The sequence below is a fragment of the Mastomys coucha genome, unplaced genomic scaffold (assembly GCF_008632895.1).
Source record: "Mastomys coucha isolate ucsf_1 unplaced genomic scaffold, UCSF_Mcou_1 pScaffold7, whole genome shotgun sequence".
Taxonomy (NCBI): Eukaryota; Metazoa; Chordata; class Mammalia; order Rodentia; family Muridae; genus Mastomys; species Mastomys coucha.
Genome location: NW_022196913.1, coordinates 48,889,344 through 48,905,392, shown reverse-complemented (window position 1 = coordinate 48,905,392; position 16,049 = coordinate 48,889,344). Strand labels below are relative to the sequence as shown.

Below are 16,049 nucleotides of genomic sequence, written 5' to 3'. Positions count from 1 at the left end.
AAAAAAAAACCCTCTTCTGAAAGCAGGGACTTCTGCCAGCAGCAAAATTAATAAAATGACCCACCTCTTCCCTGGCCCCAGGCCATAAGAACTGGATCCAAGGAGCCAAAGACAGGATGTAATGAAGGGGACTTAGGACAGAAGTGTGTGGGGCTGGATGCAAGCAAGAGCAGCTGGTTCCGGTGGCTCAGAAGGAAGGGCTTATCTGCTGTCAGGACAAAGGGGACTTTATCCAAGTCAGGATGTACCTGGCTTATCCCACGTAGCATCGAGGACACCAGCCACGCTCTGTGTTGATGGCTGTAGAGTCATGTGAGGAAAACTGGCCAAGGCTTAAGAGGGGCAGATTTAATGGCTCAAGATGGCTCCAGTCAGGTCAGGCAGGATGCCTAGCAACTCCCCATGGGACTGTGAACTCAGCTCACAGCCAATAGAGGCTCTGGATGGTGGTTTAGTCCAGCAGGGCGTGGTGATCAGGAGAGAGGTGACCAGGCTTGGATGTGGTGCCAACTGCATATTGAGAGGCCAGAGGAACTGGATTCTGTTTGGAGGTGAGGTGATGAGACAAGATCAGAAACACATCAACCCAACGCTCACAAGTCTCATTTCCAGCATCCACTTTTCTTCTGTCTTACATACAGCAGGCATGGATTTTTGTTTATAGCAGAAACAGTACAAATTCTTAAGGAGTCAATGGGTAAGAGGTGATACCTCCTGCTAGGGCCTGGAAATGTCCCTGTTTTTATTAGAAATTTAAGCCAAGTTTATATGTTGATGGTTTTTGGAGGGAGACCTCTAAGAGATAATTAGGATTCAATGAGGTCATGGGTGTGAGGTCCTCATGATGACATCAGCAGCTCTGTCTCCGTGTCATGTCACAACACATTAAGCAGACTCTCTCGCCAGATGTTGACCAGATGTCCATGTCCTGCTCTTGGACCTCTCAACTTTCAGAGCCTTAAGGGCCAGACAAGCTTCTATGACTCCTAGGTTCCCCGCCTGCAGTAGTTTGTCAGGGCAACAGGAAATGGATGAAGCTGCCTACTCAGCAGAACTTCTAGAAAAGCTATTATCTTTCTGATAAAAAAGCCAGAATCCAGAGAAGAAGTTTTGAGCATGAAGATGAAAGTTTCAAGCTAAGTTGGCAAGGGAGAAAGTTACCGGGAGCTTGGGACTCGGTTGATCTTCCTGACCTGCTCTATTCGTCCTGCCCATTGATCTGTTGGGAGGTAAGAAGCAAGGCATCCCTGTGTGCTTGGAGCACTTCTCACTGATGGCAGAGGTACAGCCTTCCTCTGCAAGGTGAGGGTTCCATTTGTGTGTGGGATAGGTTCAGAAACAGCACAAAAGCCCCCATCTCCAAAATGAGAAAGATGCTTTCTTTTCTGTCTGAGTCTGGGAGACCTTCAAAGAATGATGTCATGAAGCACTTCATGGGATCACATTGTGGTTGTTGGGGACTACTTGACCTTGTCCATCTTGAGGAAGGAAAAGTAAAGTAGGTTTGGTGGGGTAGGTAAAGAACAGGATTTAGAGGTGAGGGCAATTAGCTCTCAGGAATAGTGAACAAACCCAGAGGTGAGAATTCTAAGGGTAGAGCTGTGGAGTCCAATCTCCAGAGAACAAACCCCAGATGTATGAACTTGCCAAAGGCAAAGGCCATCTTTGCTAAATTTCCTCAGATGTTCCCTGCCCAGGTGAGAAAGTTTGGTCCAGTGCGGAAGGAAGGGCTGGTGTGCAAGTAGATGCATTTGATGGCTGCCACTGGTGAGGAATAAAGATCCTAGGGCTGCTGGTAGGTCCCCACATGTGCATCATGAAGATGGATGGATGGATGGATGGATGGATAAATGGATGGACGGATGGATGGATTTGCATCTGTGTGTGCCATGCTGGATATATTGGGCAGTGGTAGTTGTAGGAATAATATGTTCACTATAATTTTTTTTCTCATCCCTTCTCTATTCTGTTACATCACATCTAGCTAAGTGATATGGGATTTCTCTCTGGAATAAGGAAGAGAATCCAAAACTGGTGCTGATGAAGACTTAGTGCCATGAATAGACCAGAAGCCGCTGAACAATTTACTTCAAATGGGTAAGCTATGTAGTGTTTCGGTTTGAGTGTGAAGCATTCACCACAGGCTCATGGGGTAAAATCTTTGGTCCCTGCTGGTGGCACTGTTTTGGAGTCTTTACCACATGGAACCTAGGGGCATGAGGCCATTAGCTCACATCTCTGTGAATCAGGAAGCAGAGAGCTCAGGCCAGAAACAGAGCCAATCGGTAACCCTCAAATCCCACCCTAGCCCCAATTGGTAAAGACTCCAAATTACACGCACTGCAGCTGGGAGAAAAGAGTCCATGTGATAGGGCTCAGGATGCACCGGGGCAGGGATGTACACCAGCAGACGAGCCCCCGAGCCTGGCAGAAATCACTGCCGGAAGAACCTTTGTCCCAGTGCTAATGATGAAACGAGGCATTCCTTTTTCTCCTTCCAGCCTTACTGTACTATAATTAAAATGCTGTATGTATTGGCTTCTTGTCTCTCATCACTAGGAGCAAATACCACACAAGAAGCAACTTAAGGAAGGATTTTGGTTCGTGGTTTGAGAGGGGACATTCCGTTATGACAGGGAAAGGCATGGCTACTAAAGCAGCTGCAGTGCGTGTCCTGCCTCAGGGTTGTGGTGGGTCTGTTCCTTCTCTGTTACCTGGCTCAGTTCCAGAGCTGGTCCTAGGAAGGTAAGTCCCACTCACATCTCCCCAGCAAGCCCTTCCCTTGAGATGGAACTCCCTACCCTATTGCTTCCTCAAGCTGCTGGCATTCTCTGTGAGGCTACTGGCAACTTGAGGGTAGGAACCATCAAGTATTTGATTTATCTCCAGTCATAAATGTTCCAGTGGTGGGAAGTAGAGAAAGAAAATGCTCACAGGGAATAATTTTCACTGCTAACACTATTCAGGATTGCCTTCATTGAGTGGCAAAACAAAAACCAAAGCGATGGCATCCTCATTGCCTTTGCACTCTCCAGCACTCCCATCTCTTGCCTTGCCCCAGGGATGACCACTGCCTGCTTTACTGCAGCATCTTGCATATGAGCCAGGGTGGCTGAATGCAGGGGGGGACTGTCAGGCAAAGGCTGAGAAGGAAATCCTGCTCTAGGGAAAAGAAGCAGCCAGAACTCAAAGACATTTAGTAGATCATGCTGGTGAGAGAAAACCATGGGCCTAGAGGAGTCGAGAAGGAATGAAAGCAGGCAGAGTCCATGCAATCAATATGTTCTGAGATCTATAAGTTAGGTAGGAGGGTTTACAAGGATGTCTTAGTGAGTCTAGCTGCTTAACAATTATCACTGGCTGGGTAGCTAGCAATTATCATTGGCTGGGTAGCTGTGGTGGTTTGAATAGAAATACCTTCTACAGGTTTGTGTTTCTGAATAATTTATCCCCAGTTGGTGATGCTATCTGGGGAGGTGTTGCCTTATTGGAGGAAGTATGTCACTGGAGGTGGGGTTTAAGACTTTAAAAACCCATGCCACCCCCATGCCATTCGCTTCCTCTGCTTTGTGCTTGCAGTTCAGATGAGAGCTCTGGGCATGCTGCTCTGGCCTGCCTGTGACCATGCCTCCCTGCAGTGATGGTGATGGACATTTCTCACTCTTCCCCTAAACTGCCTTGGTATATGTTAGCCCACATCTAGGAGAAGGCAACTCACTGGATGTCCTGAGGAGGACGGAATGTGAAATGGCTACTGTATTGTTTTTATCTCTCCATGTCAACAGTCTGGGGTTCTGCATTGCCCGAGTATTAGAGGATGCCATTGAGAAATACAAAGTAACCTGACCTGGCTTTATCATTATCATACATCGCATATATTTTTAATTATTAAAATTTTATATTATGTATATGGTCTTTTTTCCTTCCCTTCCCTCCTCTCCCTTTTTGTAGGTGGGGTTCTGACAATGTCGTTCAGTCTGGCCTGGGACTTGGTATAGTCCAGGCAGGCCTCTAACTCACAGTGAGACTCACAAAGTACTGGGATTAAAGATGTGAGTCACCATATCACCTTTTGATCCTTATTATCAAGGAAAATGCCTTTGTTTCCCAACACATTTGATAAACGATACTTTTTGGGTGTCTTGTGCTTGCCACCCTCACAGACGCCCTTCCCTGCAGAAGTCTTTGCCTATGGGTGCTATTTTCTTATAGGCAAGGTTGACTCACACCCACTAGTGTTGTCTTTCTAAAGGAGAAAAAGCCAGGAAGGCCCTCATGTTGGTTGGAGGACCGTCTACCAGTCCTAGCATCTCCGTGCCTTTCTGGTCCTCCTGTTCTGCTCTAGTTAGACCTCTCATTATTGGGTATTCGAGACCATCTGTCCCCATCCATACCTACTGATTAAGAAAGCAAAACTTTAATTGTTTTCAAGATTTCCCATTTGCTTTACATCTGAGTCAGGACAAAGCCATTCTCTTAGGGGCTGCAGTTTTCCTATGTATAAAATATAATTCGTAAAATTCCCTTTTTAGAGAAAAATGTAACATTTTAAGGGATATTTATATTTGTAAAAAATATGTGAGTCTCCTTAGGACAGAAATGTAACCACTAACTACCATGTACAGGAATCTCCATGGAAAAGTGACTGGCTCCCACTGAGGACAGTAAGCACAGGGATGAGATTAGAGAATCCAGTTAGTCCTGAATACAAGCAAACCTTGCAAAGAAGGCCAGGGTGCACGGGCACATCAAGAAGCCTCAGGGACTGACCAGGTAGGCTGTACTCTTCAGATAAGGTAGCGTAGGCACCAGTAGCTATTGGAGCAAGGGAAACATGTCTAGTGGACATGTTCCCATTCCAAGCTGAGTGATTCTTAAAAGAAAATGAAGCCCATTGGTTATTAGCAGAAGAACTGACGGAACTGCCTCATTATTTTGGGAACTGGCAAGTGACAGAATGAAGCATTTACTGACATTTATCGCAGGAATTCTACCTCAGGTAAGCCAAGTAGTTGGGTAAGAAGGTTTTTCTTTGTATGATTTTTCTGAGTAGTAAATAAAACACAAACAATGGGCCTAGAATAGAATGTTTTACAAGTCCATGTGAGTAAATAGGGCATTTAGCAGATCTCTAGACCTTTCTCCATGAGATTCCCTTATCCATAATTATCAAAACTATAAACATCACCATGCTCCCTGGGAGGGCAAGATCACTCCAGTCTAAAATATTCATTATCTAGGCAGTGATCACCAATTATGAATGGTATTATAAAGGGACAACCAGTCTTTATAGTTGTATATGCTATTGTAATCCTTGGAAGACACAAAACTAAATAGCATCCCGGAACCTTCAGATTGATCTGAACAAAGCATCTATACTGGTGGCATTTCTCATTGTTGTGACCAAGACTTGTCAAGGAACCACTTGAGGGGGGAAGGTTTTATTGTTGCCCAGTCCATCATGGTCAGTGCCCAGTATGGGAGCACCATGGCCATAGCAGCAGGACCGTTAGGCTGTTTTCCCATATTTCACAGATCTGGGAATATGGGCACCCATGTAGCTCCCTGGTTTTCCTTTTCTATTCAATCCAAGCACCCAACCTATGGGGATGAGGACGCCCACATTCATGCTGGGTCTTTCTCCATCAACAGCTTTTCTTTAAAATCATCCTTATAGCCCAGTCCAGAGGTATGCCCTTCAGGCAATTCTAAATCAAATTAAACAAATGTCTAATGCTAATGTGAGAGGTGCTCCTCTCACAGGAAGCTTGTTTATACTGGTGGAGACCCCTGTATTTTTGAACAGTGTCTAGTTTATTCCTACCAAGATAGCCACTCTCCAAGAATGCCCAGGCCAGGAAAGGCTTATAGTTGGATATATCAGTCAGGGGAGTCACAAAGGAAGGAATTCAACAAGATATACTGTCATAGAAGCAATGCACAGTTCACAGATCTTAGAGAGGGGAAGGAACCATGCTTCACAGGGTTGGTCTATGGAGAGGAGGGAGCCATCAGCCACACACATGTTCAACTAGCAAGAAGTAGAAAAGAGAGAAAGAAAGAGAGAATAGGGATAGAAGAAAAGGGGGGAGGGAAAGAGGAGAGAGGAATGAATTAACTTTATTATTTACTAGGGTCCAGATTTGTATCCAAGGAGAATTCCCAAGAGAAGTTCTAGTTGGTAGATTCCAGGTAGGCATGTTCATCCTGGGCCCCTTGGGCCTCACAGAACCATAAACTTACTTAAAACATGAGATTATTTTGTGAATTTTTTCAATTGGGTAATTCTCAACTATGGGCTTTCTAGATAAATATGTTGTGTTCCATTATCAAAAAGTTAGACACACCTCGTGGGGAAAGCAGTAATGAGTTCCAAGAGGACATAGTTTATCTCTGAGGTTGTTACTGCAGCATGCCTGACACCCACGTAGGGTGTGTGGTCAGTGGGCAGGCAGGAAGTCTACTGTATCCAGCTGTCCTATAGGCTGAGTAGGTTGATCGCTTTGGGGAACCAAGAAAGGAACTGGAAACTGTCAAAATGAGTGTTATTTCTAGAATGAGAAGTTCTAACTTATATTCAAAAGGATACCGAGGCAATGACAACCTGTAAGAATTCGCAGCAGCCATGACCTCCAAAAAACAAAGACTTATTTTATTTTAAATGATGTACATCTGTGTCTCTCTGTGTTGGTATGTGCATGTGTGAGTGTGGATGCATGTAGAAGTGGTACATGGGGGCTGGATGCTCAGAAGTTACAGGCGGTTTTTGAGCTTTCTTGTGTGGGCACGAGGAAGCTAATGCTGGTCCTCTGTGAGAGCAGGAAGCATTCTTAACCACTAAACCATCTCTTCATCTCCCATAATACAAAGTTTAAAATGCACACACACCCTATGATAAAGTCCTGCCATTATTAGACAGTTCCTCTTATCTGCTCTACTAGCTTTGCCTCACTGGGCTGGCTTGAACACAGTGTAAGTGTGCAGTCCATTTTTCTGCCCTGGAGCTGGGACTGCAAATGGGTACTCAGAGTTAGTGGAGATAAAAAGTAGGGTCAGGCTCTATCCTGGTGTTAATTAGCTATTAATCATTGTGAGTAATGGATTAACTGATTCATGATTTTCATAAATTTGTCGGCTCTTCAGTTAATGAAGAGCCTCACGTAGTACCCTTTGGCCTCCATCATCCCATTGCTGGGTTAGCTGGCCTCCTCTGCACACTGCAGAGCTTGGCTGTGCAGAGTATGACAGCTGCTCAGACTCGGAACTTGCTGTGCCTTATACAGAAGGCAGAGAGAGTTGGGATCCAGGGACGCAGACAGGAAGCCAGTGAATTAATGGCACACATGTACTTCGATATACAGAAAGGCACCCAGTATCTTGCATCAAGATAATGGCTTTGAAGACTTAACCTATGTCCTCCCTCTCCTTCTCTGCAGCCCCCTCCCTCCCTCATTCTTCCTGGCTCTTCCCTTTCTGAAAGCAGCCAGGCTGGCTAATGTTTGTTGCCTCGGGGGATGGAGGTAGTAGCGTTGAAAGCCAACATCAGGCTTGGCATATTTTCCTGACTTACCCTTATTTCAAAGGACTGTGCCCACAGGGAGAAATGTCAGGCATCGGACATGCTCCCTACCCACCCTTACCTTCAATTTCTCTGCCAATTCCTTGAGGTTAAGAAAGGAGGAAAGACTAGGTAAGTGATGGTCTCATGCAGAGACGGGGCTCCTGGCTCCTACTTTCAGGGTCAGGTTGACAGGGCTTCCTTGGAGACCTCCATATCCCAGGGTGGTCCTGGCCAAACCCCAATAAGATGGAAAGAAAATGAAGGAGACATGGGAAAGGAAGGGCTCAACTCACTCCAAAGACTGCTTGAAGCCTCTTACTAGCGGTGAATCAATAACTCCAGTGTAATTAACATTTGCCACAGAGACAGTATTCCTTTTATATGAAGAATATTAAAGTTGTGGCTTCATTCTTAGGCTCTATGGCCTTTTTCCTTTCCAAAGTATTTTCTGGGACTCTCATAAACAAGACAAAAATCTTTTGTTTACAGTAAAAACATCTTAGCTTCCCATGCATGCCTTGTGAGCTGGGGTTCCACCTTATCAGCTGTCATCCTACAGGACACTAGGAAATACCCCAGGGCCTCTTCCTTAGTGCCCTTTAAGATAAAAGCATCAAGGGCCACCAAAATGGCAAACACTACAAAGCAGGACTCTCCTTGGAGAAGCCCATACCTCTTTGTTTAATGCCCAATGCTTAAAATATATATTAAAATCTCTTTTACTAAAAGCCAACACTGCTTCATACTGCCACATTCTGGAAGTCCTTTTCTGTGGCAAGCTAAGGATCCAGATTTAAGTTAGTCAAGTTCTCTAAAGGCTGCCTGCCATAGGTGACAGTGGAGTGTCTTCTTCCCTGCACCTGCTGCTGAGTTCCAGAGACTGGAAATTCCTAGCAGTCAGTGGCTCATGATGTCTCAGAGACCGAAGGACCAATGCTTGCCTCAGCAGACTTGTGCACAGCTAGATAGCGTCAAGGGATGGCAGCCCTTGAATGATCTTGCTGCATGTAAATGTTCCACCTCAGAAAAATGGAGCTACAGAATTTGGGTAAATAAACTTGTAGTCTTTTCAGAAATAATGGGGCTGCAGTGGGTTTCAGGGCTAAGTTCTATATGGTCACTACATCCCAATCACCTCCATTAAGACAGCAATAGTCAGTAACTGCGCATAACCACCGATCCCCTCTTCCCCCCAACACAGCCCAAGATGCCTCTACTGTGGCTCATGGTTTTTGTGTTGCAAACAGGAATATGGGGAAATGAAGCCCATGCTCTGTGCCTTTGCCTCCAAACTCAGAAGGCATGCCTGGTTGCAAGTGATTAGAAAACAATTTGAGGGCTGGAGAGATGGCTCAGTGGGTAAGAGCACTGACTGCTCTTCCAAAGCTCCTGAGTTCAAATCCCAGCAACCACATGGTGGCTCACAACCATCCATAGTGAGATTAGACACCCTCTTCTGGTGTGTCTGAAGACAGTGACAGTGTACTTATGTATCATAATAAATAAATCTTTAAAAAAATATTAAGAAAAAGAAAACAATTTGAACCATTTACACAATGAAGAAGGCATTATTCTAAAGGTCTAGAATGTGGATCCAAGCGTAAAACGCAGGCAGAGGCATGCCCTTGAAGACAACCAACCCTTCTCTCCTATCTGTTGTCTTTATTGAATCTCTTGATTGCTGAAGTCTTGTTTCTCTGCAAAGCCCCTAGAATGCTAGAATTTGATGTATGATGTGGAGTCTTTCTAAGGATGATGCTGGGGCCACCTGCATCATCAGATCTGTTCAAACTAAACTCATCATATCAGTCTCTGGCAAAGTGTCCTGGAAAGAGGCATTTAATCTTCATAATTATCTGCTCTAAAGTCTGAGATCTTCTGAGAGGCAGCTTCAGACAGATGCCAGTGGTCTCTTAGCAGACTCTCTCACCTTTGAGGGGAGGCAGAGGAGAGAAGCCAAGAATTTCCCCAGACACTGCGAGACAAAGGTGGGTCCTTCTGGCGGGGTGCCTGTGTACCACTGTAGTACATATGCAAATTAAACAACTGGTTCCCACCTTAGCTGAGCCATGGCCTTCTGTTATCTTAACAAGCTGTGCTCACTAATTCACAAAAACTGCATTGGCTTTACAATCACCTGTAGCCCACCAGATAGCCTCACAGACTTTGGCCTAGGCCAGTTCTGTGCCCATTTACCAGACAGCAAGCTGGTCTGAAATATTCCTTAAGGTCCTCACAGTTTATCTACAGGTGGGTGGTCTCTTGGGTCATTTCTGGTTTTGAGGGCCAAAAAGGATGCCTACAATATGTTCTCTGGGTGCTGGGCTGATGTCCCCTCTATGATGACTTCCTATTCAGTCGAAGAGGGCAGACGGTTAGCAACAGATCAACCACTAATAGTTGCTGCATCTATAAAATATTCTGTTAAGGTATTCTCTCCTCTTCTTCTCCTTCTAGAAAATGTGCAGACGGTATGAGTTCTAATGAGGATACAGCTAGCCTACTTACCGGACATGACATGGTCTCTTGAAGGATCTGATAACAGCATAGTACATAGACTATTCATGGGAGAAATATGAACTAGGAAGACAGCCCGGCCAACAACATGAATGTGTGGGAGCATACAGCCAAGTCTGTCACTTGTGAATCCAGTGACACATTCACCTCCCCCACAGCTGAGGCTCTAGGCATATGCACTGTGCTCGGTGTCTCTCTAGGTCTCAGGTGCTGTGTACTTCTCCAGCTTTGGCTGCTCAGTGCTGGAGACCCTGACAGGCCTATTGGAAGAGGCAATCAAAGTAACAGAGAATGGAAGATCTGCCAGATGGACTCGATGCCAAGAAAGATGCCTGAGGGCAATCATTCTACAGGCATGGGAAGATGAGAACCACATCACACTGTTCAAATGTTCCCTTCCCAGAGGTTCCCAAATTATTTGCACAAAAGACCTTGTCACCCAGTAGGAAGGAGCTCCTGGAAACCTGGCTTTTCTGAGACAAGACAGCATGGTGCCCAATGCCTGGGCTTTGGAGTGAGGCCAGCATGAGCTGGAAACCCAAGTCTACTCTTCATAGGAGTTGATTTTAGTCCTTTGCATCTCCGTGTTCTGAACCTTGAACCTTAAACTTGAAACTTGAACCTTAAATGAAGCATAAAACCTGTTCGAATTAAAGTAGGGGGAAAATGGCAACATATTCGTTCAGCAGGAGTTCTAGAGCTGGGAGGATGAGAAATTCACAACATACAAAGTGCAGTTGTGCACAGTAATACAGGTGAGTCTCACACACTAGCCCTGAGCGACAAGCTTATATGAGAGTGTACATAGTGTACACCAGCATGTGTGCAGAGTGAAAATGTACACGTGTGTGTGTGTGCGCAAAGTGAAAGTGTACACCAGAATGTGTACAGAGTGAACATATATACCAGCACGCGTGCGGAGTGAAAGTGTACACCAGTGTGCAAAATAAAAGTGTACACTGGTGTGTGTGCAAAGAGAAAGTGTACACTGGCACGTGTGCAAAGAAAAAGTGTACACTGGCATGTGTGCAAAGAGAAAGTGTATACCGGCTTGTGTGCAAAGAGAAAGTGTACACCAGTGTGTGTGCAAAGAGAAAGTGTACACCAGTGTGTGTGCAAAGAGAAAGTGTACACCAGCGTGTGTGCAAAGAGAAAGTGTACACCGGCGTGTGTGCAAAGAGAAAGTGTACACCGGCGTGTGTGCAAAGAGAAAGTGTACACCAGCGTGTGTGCAAAGAGAAAGTGTACACCAGCGTGTGTGCAAAGAGAAAGTGTACACCGGCGTGTGTGCAAAGAGAAAGTGTACACCAGCGTGTGTGCAAAGAGAAAGTATACACCAGTGTGTGTGCAAAGAGAAAGTGTACACCAGTGTGTGTGCAAAGAGAAAGGCGTGGAAACCAAACCTGCATTGTCATAAGCTGAGGTGGGGGGTAGATATGGAGATGTGGCTGTGAGACACCAGAGATTCTCAACCTGTGGGTTGAGACCCCTTTGGGAGTCAAACAACCTTTTCACCGGGGTCATCTAAGACCACCAGAACACATAGATATTTACATTACGATTCATAATACTTAGCAAGATTACAGTTATGAAGTAACAGTAAAAATAATCTTGTGGTTGGGGGTCACTACAACATGAGGATCTACATTAAAGTGTCAGGGCATCCGGAAGGTTCAGAACCACTGCCTCAGACAGGTTGAGCAGGGGCAAGGGTGGGTCACTGGCTAGACAAAAAGCACATACGATCCCTCTCATGAATAAGCCAGGAACTCCGATTAAACCAAGGGAATACAGGGTACTTGGACTCCTTGCTGGCTTGGCCCTTCATGGGCTCAAAAGTGACCAATCTCATTAAAAATTACCTTCAATACACATCCAATTCCTGCCATAATACAAACACATACGCACATGCAGGCACACGCATCCACGGCCTGCCAGGGCAACATGGCTGTATTCACCCTTCATCCCTTGTAGGCATCCATTCAGCCCCTACCACTCTAGGAGCCCTTTCTCATCTTCTTTTAATAAATATGAATTCACCCTGCCTCTCCTTGCCCACAATTCTTCCTTCTCAGACATGAGCCAATGAGCTCAGAAGCCACTGGCTTTGGGTGGCTTTAGTGGTGGCTGAGTTTCTGGGACTGGAGCCCCTGAGTTAAACCTGCCAAGAGCCCTACAAGGTTCTGTAGTACTTATCCCACATCACCGGGCCACCCACATCCTAGTGGTTTCTTCTGAGTGGTAGTTTCTTAGGTGTGTCCGGTTTGTACAATTCACAGAATTATGCCTTTAAAAATTTGTGTCAGTTTCTATATTTGGGAAGGTTTTTAATAAGTATATCATATCAGTAGTAACCAAGAAAAATGTAGGGATTAATAGGGCAGTATATGTGTCAACTACTTACTACTGTCACCATTTTTACTGTCCCGTGTAGGTATTGGCAATAAGTGTAGTTCTTTCTCCAAAGACTGTCCCATCTGGGTGAAGTTTGAAGCTCAGGTTTTAAGTAAGAAGGTATATAAAGGGCCCGGGGTTTTAACCAGACTCAGACTCCTGGCCATCCATCCTTTCTAACTCAGTCTTCTTCAAGTGAGGGGAAGGAGGAGGGTAGATTTGTCTGTGAGCATCTAAATTTGAGATGAGCTAGAATCTCTCAGTATTTTTTCCTTCAAGCATTAACAAGAAAACAAAACGCACCCCTGATTTCCCTTTGCAAGTGTGCAAAAATAGCATGGTAGGCCAGTTTCTGCTGTCCTTAACTCGTTTATCCTCCTGCTAGCTTTCTCTTTGGGTAAAAATAGCAACTTAATCTATTGACAGACAAGGGCTTTCCACAGTCGGAACTCCATTTAGAGCTGCAGCTCTTCGTTGCTGACTCTTCTAATACAGATGTTTGGGGCGTGATGTAAACTCGGAACCATCCTCCTGTCAGCTCAGCAGACAAGACAAACAGAAGTCTGATCTTGAAACCAGGGCCTCTCCATGAACCAGCTGACACAAGCGCAGTGGTACTTCACCCCACATCAAGATCTTAATAAACAAGCCTCACTGGTCAGCATATTGCTATGGCAGATTTAAAGTGAAGCCCACACTTTCTTTCCCCTTTCCAAGTCTGCAGCTTTTTGCACAAAGCGAGGCCTCAGTTCACAGAATGTAAGGAGTGTGAGCGGGGGTGGGGGTGGGGAAGCTTCTCTCTCTATGCCATGGTTTATATGCCATGACGGAGCCACAGGGCGAAGGCATTAAACAGTGGGCTGCATGCCATGGGCCCTGCTGTCAGAGGCCTGGTGCTCAGCACTGCAGTCTCTGTGGCAGAGTCAGCATTAAGAACCTGGAGGGTAAGGCTGCAGTCATCAGCTTGAGCCACCGAGACCTGCTCCAGCTGGCTCTCTACCTCCCTCCTCTCTCCTTTGCATCTTGCATGGGAACCTCGGCTGCTTTCCCAGCTTTTCGCTGATCTACTCTGTCTCTTCTACCCCTTCATCAGACTTTCTAGAGTACAACCCTAGCTCTGCCACTTGGATTGCATCCCTTAACCTTTCTTAGCCTCAGACTGCTTGTCGGTAAAACAAGGAACACAGTGGACCTGCCTAGGGCTCTTACCGGGACAAAATGTGCTAATGTACACAGAAGCTCTGAAAACTGTGTTTGGCCAGATTGCCGGAAGCGCTCAGCAAATCATGGTGATTATTCAGTCTCTTTCTAAATTATTCAGCTCTTCCATCCTCATGGATGTAGTCACTCATCCCACGTCAACTGGGAAGGAAAATGCACAGTCCAAGGGGTTTAGAGAGATGACCTGAATTTGGTGAATTTTAATAGAGGATGAGTTCCTGAATTATAGGTAGACTTTAAAGACTAGTGTTTTCTTCAACAGAACTGCTGACGTTGACATCTTGGGTCATGGGATTTATCATATGGAGGGCTGCCCTGGGTAGGGTAGTTAATATTGCCATTAGCTTATCTCCATTAGCTGCCAGTATGAGCCCCATCCTAAATCACAACTCAAAATGTCTTCAGAAATTGTCAGATGTCTCCTGGGGACAAAAGTGTCCCTTGCTGAGAACCACTGGGCTGGGCCAAGACTCTTCTGTAGACCTATAGCAGTGAGCTGAGTGAATTGTGGAGAGAAGAAGAGCAGGGAGCTGCCCAGGGGCCATCTTTATTTGCTAGTCCCAGTTCTATTATTAGGGAGAATATTCAAAACACCTGAGATTGCAGCTTTTCAAAAACGAGAGTGTGATTTGGGCTCTGTGTTTGGAGGTTTTGGTGAGTGAGGGGCCTGCCTCATTGATTCTGGCTTACGGTGAGACAGCCCATCATGGTCGTAGGGATGGGAGATGGGGTGCTTCCTGCATCCCCATCTTCCATCCCTTGCAGCAAGCAAGCAAAAGGGAGAAGGAAAGGGAAGGATCCCAATATTCCTTTCATGGGCAAGCGCCCCCTCCCAATGACATAACTTCCTCCTCCTACATGCACCTCCTCCAGGTTCTACCACCTCCCAGTAGTGCCAGAGGCTGGAAATCAACCCCCCAACACACGAGGACTGGGGTCAGTCACCCAAACCACGGCTCTTGCCTTCTTTATGTGAACTCTTGTCAGCAGGAGTGGAAAGCTAGCTTCCCTCTTCATTGACCTGGGAGCAATCTTTTTTCATTCATGTGAGCGTGTGTGTCTGGAGTATGTGCAGGTGCCCATGGAGGCCAGCCAGGACTGGGCCTATGGAGCCTGGAGTTTCAGGAGGTTGTGAGCCGCCTGTAGTGGGGTTTGGGGACTGAATTCTGGTCCTCTGCAATTTTACTGATTTTATAAGCAACCACTTCCTGAGCATTTCCACTTCACACAAGTGTGTGACAAAAGCCATACAAGAGGAAAGATCTCCATCATCACAGGCTATAAAATAGGCCCGGATCTCTAACTGCCCTCTGCTCTTAGGTCTTTCCTGATCTAGTCACAACATCAGTAACCACAGAGGGCCTGTGACTTCTGGTTTTGTCTTCATTTTATGACATTCATAAGGCTTTCATTTCTGTATATCTGTTTTCCACCTCCACACTTATTTTTATAAAACCATGAGGCCAAAATGCAATAAAAGAATTTCCAGTGATTGCAGAAACAGCCATTGGCTGGTGGTGCCACCGTGAAGTGTTCAAGATGGTCACTCTTCAGCTGACTTACAAAGGCCTCATCTTAACATACGGAAACTGGTCAAGAGGTACCAACATAAACGTGTGCGTGGACGAAATAAACAAGCAGAGATTTGGGGGTTATGAAAGTTGAAAGATGTAATTTTGAGGAGCTCAAGGGACTTACAAGGCATTATGTCATGGCATACACACACACACACACACACACACACACATATATATACACACACACACATATATATACAACTTTTGTTTCATTTCAAGATGGGGACTCATATATCCACACCACCAACATGCTTTGTGGCTCGGGTGCTCTTGAATTTCTGAGCCTCCTGCCTCTGCCTCCCAAAGGAGCTGGGATTGCAGGCATGCGTCACTCACTGTATCTGATTTATAAAATACTGGGGTTGGACCTAGGGGTTCATGCATGCTAGCATGTGCTCTACCAACTGATCTGCAGCCCCAGACAACTTTGTTGTTGTTTTTTTTTAACTAAATTATAACTATTGCAAGAGGAAGTAAAATTTTCAAAATATTCCTCAGAATTCCCTTTATCATTCATATAAATACACATTTGGTAATTTCTAATTTAATGGCTAGTGGGTGAAATACAGATAATAGTTTCTTTTAGACAAGAATACCAAGCTTAAGGATTTTTTCTTTTTTTACATTTTTAGATAAAAAATAATTCTTTGTACTTGGTTATGGAATGCCATGTGTGTTACATATATGAACAGAAATAAATCTGTGCAGGTATGAATCAATTGATATATGGATGAATGCAGAGAGTCTCTCTTAATGGTTCTATATGAAATATAAACATA

The 16,049-nt window shown here is 45.2% G+C and overlaps 1 long non-coding RNA gene across 1 annotated transcript; it reads left to right on the top strand.

Moving 5' to 3' along the window:
* Positions 1–2,019: 2,019 nt before the first annotated feature.
* On the top strand, positions 2,020–13,335 carry LOC116082230. The gene is made up of 3 exons (XR_004115220.1): positions 2,020–2,097; positions 10,019–10,833; positions 12,899–13,335. It is a non-coding gene; the product is annotated as an uncharacterized LOC116082230 (long non-coding RNA).
* Positions 13,336–16,049: the final 2,714 nt, after the last annotated feature.